This window comes from Salmo salar, chromosome 18 (genome assembly GCF_965601325.2).
Source record: "Salmo salar chromosome 18, fSalSal1, whole genome shotgun sequence".
Classification (NCBI taxonomy): domain Eukaryota; kingdom Metazoa; phylum Chordata; class Actinopteri; order Salmoniformes; family Salmonidae; genus Salmo; species Salmo salar.
The window spans coordinates 33,345,001-33,350,374 of NC_138308.1; the positions used below are offsets into that span (position 1 = coordinate 33,345,001).

The 5,374-nt window shown below is 40.6% G+C and overlaps 1 protein-coding gene across 2 annotated transcripts in view; it reads right to left on the minus strand.

The window, feature by feature from the left end:
- LOC106613623 (FERM domain-containing protein 6) overlaps positions 1–4,207 on the minus strand; it is a 35,622-nt gene extending 31,415 nt beyond the window's left edge. The window contains exon 1 of one of the 2 annotated variants that reach the window (XM_082964902.1): positions 4,037–4,207. The gene's annotated coding sequence lies outside the window, so the exon portion shown is untranslated. Of the gene's footprint in view, positions 1–3,556; positions 3,769–4,036 lie in introns of those variants that run through there. The other variant, XM_045701042.2, reaches the window with a different exon arrangement.
- Positions 4,208–5,374: the final 1,167 nt, after the last annotated feature.

Here is a 5,374-nt window from a genome sequence, read left to right on the forward strand (position 1 = left end):
GTGTGTGTGGTGTGTGTGTGTGTGTGTGTGTGTGTGTGTGTGTGTGTGTGTGTGTGTGTGTGTGTGTGTGAAAGAGATAACTCCTGAGAGGTACTCTGGACAGCATGTTCAAACAAAGTCTCACACCTGCCACTCAGAAGAACAGCAAACAATTCAGCAGCAAAGCAAAACCTGAAAAGCCAGCCTTGTTCTGAGACATTTGACTGTGAAGTCATACTATCCCCCAGGGCCCAGGCAAAACTCTGATTAAAACCTCTCTACGGTCCTAGACTATACAGGAACCTGTGTTCAGGAACCTAGGTGTGAAAAGCCAATGAGCACACCTTCAGAGACAGTAGTTGACCATCTTACTCACGCTGCAAAACAGTGTGGCAGAGGTGAGTTGGAAAGAAAAGCCTGACTGACGGTGAGTACAGCGTTGGTTTTACCAGATGTCCAGGAATGTGAGTTATGCATAAGACAAACGTGAGTTTACACTTAGAATTGTATAAGCATCAATTCCTTAGACTAGACGGTTCAATCCTTCGTCACAGTTTCTGTTGACAAAGGGAACTTTGGCCCAATGGTTGTGAATAGATAGATGAATAGATGAAGAACGCAACGAATGGACTGTGGTGAGTCCTTGCATTCATAGCTATGCGTTTTTGAGTGGTTACATTTCTCCAGCCCCATCCCACAGCTGTACCAAAAAAGTGGTGGGGGAACTGACTAAGATTGGAACTGACTAGTGTCAAGAAGACTTAAAGTAGATACACTACATATTGTGTGTCTGATAGGCTTGACAACACACAGAAAGTATTCATACCCCTTAACTTATTCCACATTTTGTTGTGTTACAGCCTGAATTCAAAATTGAGTTTTACTTTAGTGCCTTATTGACTGATGTTGAGCACATTTAGGTTAGTATTAGTATTGTATTGTATTGTGGAGTAACTACAATGTTGTTGATCCATCTTCAGTTCTCATATCACAACCATTAAAACTAACTGTTTTAAATCCCCATTGGCCTCATAGTGAAATCCCTGAGCAGTTTCATTCCACTCCGGCAACAGAGTTAGGAAGGAAACCTGCATCTGTGTAGTGACTGGGTGTATTGATACACCATCCAAAGTGTAATATCAAAGGGATATTCAATGTCTTCTTTTTACACATCTACTAAAGAGGTGCCCTTCTTTGTGAAGCATTGGAAAACCTCCCTGGTCTTTGTGGTTGAATCTGTGCTTGAAATTCACTACTCAATTCAGGGAACTTACAGATAATTCTATGTGTGGGTTACCAATATCATTTTAACCACTATAATTGAACACTGAATTAGTCCATGCAACTTATTATGTGACGTTTTCACTCCTGAACATATTTAGGCTTGCCATAACAAAGGGGTAGAATACTTATTGACTCAAGACATTTCAGCTTTTCATTTTGTATTCATTTCTAAAGTTTTATACAAATACAATTTCACTTTGACATTGTGGGATATTGTGTGTAAATCAGTGACACAAAATCTCAATTTAATATTCAGGCTGTAACACAACAAAATATGTTAAAAGTAAAGGGGTGTGAATACTTCCTGAAGGCACTGTACCTTCCACCTAGTCTTATCACTTCATATCCCCATCAAGTATTAATCAGAACAGTTACAGTCAGAGACAGTTTAAGTATGAGCCTCATCTAACACTCACAAACAAGTCTGCAGACAGGGTAGGCTGACGTGTGAAATTACCTCACTCGTTCTCCCCTCCGACATCCCCTTAGTCAAACCAGAGTGACCTCAGAATTGGCATCCATACCTAGTTTCAAATACTATTTGAAATCGTATAAATAATTGTGTTTTTTTGCTTTATCCTGTATGGAATGCCAGGTGGGCAGGGTTTGCACCTCACTTTTGTATCAGTTCCATAGCAACAGGTTCAATCAAGCACAGCTAAAGTATTTGAACGATTTAAAATAGTATTTGAAGCCATGTTTTCCTCAGACCTGGCATCACATGAGAGCAGTCAGCCCAGACATCTGCAAGGCCTTAAATCCCCTTCAAGACTATTATAACCCCTTGTTCTTAGCACACTCTTAATGAGCAAAAACAATACTGCACCAGACCGCTGCACCACCAGACCGCTGCACCACCAGACCGCTGCACCACCAGACCGCTGCACCACCAGACCGCTGAACCACCAGACCGCTGCACCACCAGACCGCTGCACCACCAGACCGCTGCACCACCAGACCGCTGCACTCTACATGCCGTCTGCATCTCAAATGGCACCCTATTCCCTATTTAATGCACTACGTTAGACCAAGGCCCATAGGGCTCTGGTCAAAATGTGTGCACTGTATAGGGAATAGGGTGCCATTTGAGGTGCACATTGGACTACTGCACCGCGGACTACTGCACTGTAGTGTTCAAGCCCTTTAAGGTGCAAAGAGCTGCCAACGGACTGCTCTGTTGAACACTTTGGACAGTGAAGTGAACACTTCAGTGTACCGGTAGAATCTCGATGAGGGGACTGGGGAAGCATACACACAGTCGCATGAAACACACACAACCACCAGACCGAAACTAATCACCTCATAACCATCCAGCATTCCAATCTCAGATGAGCAAGGCATCCATTTCATGCTGCAGAGACTAGAAACCTTTGATAGAAACATTGAGAGTGATCCAACACTAAAATCTGGGGGTTTCCAAGAATATGAGAGTAACATTCAATTATTACACAAGGAGCAGAGAGAGAGAGACAGACAGAGAAAGACAGACAGACAGACAGACAGACAGACAGACAGACAGAGACAGACAGAGACAGACAGAGACAGACAGACAGAGACAGACAGAGACAGACAGACAGACAGACAGAGAGAGACAGACAGACAGAGAGAGACAGAGAGTTTTAGAGTGAGGGATAGAGTTAGGGAGAGAGGTATGGAAGGCTGAGGACGTGGAAACGTGTATATTTTCTGTGGACGCTTGGGGTAACAATAATCTTTGTTTTTTAGAACTAATCATGCAGAAAGCAAAACAGAGAGCTTGAACACTAACAGCCCTCTGTAATATAGTGTACAACACTTCTTCAGAACATAGACAAAGGTTAGAGAGGAGGGTGTCATTGAAGGAACCTGGGAGATTAGAGAGACATTTCATAAAGCATCTCCAAGTAGCCTCTGAGCAATAGAGGCTATGAGCGCACCTGCTTACAAAATAATCATATTCATACTTTCCTTGCTGAATGCAAATGTACATCCAACCTAGTTAAAAGTGGGACATCAATGTGATGGAATTCAGTTAGAGAATGATCATGATGATATCACATTGGAGCAGGTGTATACTTATCAAAATTGATTCGATTCATAACAATTTATTTATTAGGCAACGTTGGAGCATACTAAGTAGCCTACAAACTAAAATAGTAGCCGAAAGAAAGCAATACTGTATTGAATGAATAATGGAGACATTAAACGCATCATGAACACACATAAACAAAAACATTAACGCGGAATAGAAGAGCAACAAGTGCTTGCATGTTATGCCAATCGCCGCCCTAAATAGTTGAAAAGTAACACTTACCAACAGATGAAACCAGCAAACACCTGAATATCTTAAACAAAACGATGTTGTTGAGGTTATCCAGGCATAGAAATGAGACAAATTATCCCTGAAATAACGGAACGTAGTTTGAGAGTTTTGACGGACAGTGAAACAGAAGGTGATGTTGAAAAACTTTCAAGACGCTCGTCGCTGAGCCAGACGTTACACACTGGACTGGACCAACTGCAATGAACCGAAGGGGTGGATGTTTTACCATAGTCTAGTATGAAATGTCGTTTTCTCACTGACAACTATACTCTCTATATTTCGCAATTAATAGAACAAATTCGTATTTACAATGACGGTCTCTATACTTGTAACAATGTACTTTCTCATACTGACATAACGTCCATGTTAATCAACCAAGTTTGATATTCAATATTCAAATCAAACTTTATTTGTCACATGCGTCGAATACAAGTGTAGAACTTTAGAATTTACGGTAAAATGCTTACTTACAAGCCCTTATCCAACAGTGCAGTTCAAGAAGAGTTAAGAAAATATCTACCAAATAAACTAAAGTAAAAAATAGTAGAAAGTAACAGAATAAAATAACAATAACGAGGCTATATACAGGGAGGTACAGGTCAGTTGAGGTAATTTGTACATGTAGGTAGGGGTGAAGTGACTATGCATATTGCAATTACATTTGTGTTTGGTTCAATAGGTGAGTTGAGTATGAAACCAGGATATCCCAAAGTACACGGCATGGAATGACTCGCTATAATTTATTGGTCACGTTTTTATTGCATGGTAAACTGGATGATTCAGCATGATTGACATCATGCTAATTTCATTACTCGCCACTATAATATGCTAATATAGCCCATCAACGTGAGAAAGAAAATATTTTTTTGAAATATTTAATGGAAATTATAAATGAGACATTCTTAGAATCCAATTAATCAAATTGAAATGTAAAACAAGTCTAAAATTTGCCTCCCTAATTTAAATTATATGAGAATGTATTTTCTAATTTGATGTTGAAAAATTAAGGAAGTCTAACCTTCCCTGAACTAAAAACACAACCTTGTATCTCCACCATGTCCTATGAGCTAGCCATGCTGCATTCAGTTTCAAGCCTCTTTAATTGTTTGGGTAAATAATCCAGGGAATGCAACAATAATGAATGTTTGAGCCAGTCTGGCAGGGTTTACTCCAATAAGAGGCAGATTACCCAGATTAGCATTAGTTCATATGAGATTATAGCTGATTAGGTCCACAGTCTGAGACCATACTGCTGTCTCCATATCAACCTGTTGATTTATATTGTTATCTAGTTTAGCTAATGGTTGTGATTAGATTTTCTAACAGATGCTTTAATGGCATAGGAGGGTTTCGAGGACACAGATTAAGGCTAGTCTTGAACTAATAGGTCATTTCAAGGGATATTCTCTAGTTAGATTACATGTTTAAGCAGTTGCTACTTTCCTGACAATCATCTGACACATATATACTACATAACACCTGTCTGAGAGAAAGAAAACAGCCCCAGTCCTCTTATCAAGCCTTAATTAGACTGTGTGAGATGTTAAACAACTTTGCAGTCTGCTGGTAGACAGGATGTGTAAAAGAGGGTTTGTAAGGCCATGGATGGATAAACTGCCCCCAGGACTGTGATCTCTGGACAGTACTGTTGACAGACTCACACCTGGTGTTGTTGAATTTGGTTTCCCTGGCCCTGTAGACCTTTTCTTCAAGTCAAGAAAAGATGGCCATCCATTGTCTACTTCCCGTCATCTCAGGGGGGGATGAGCCTAATAACACCCCCCCCCAACCTCACCACGCCGTCACCCC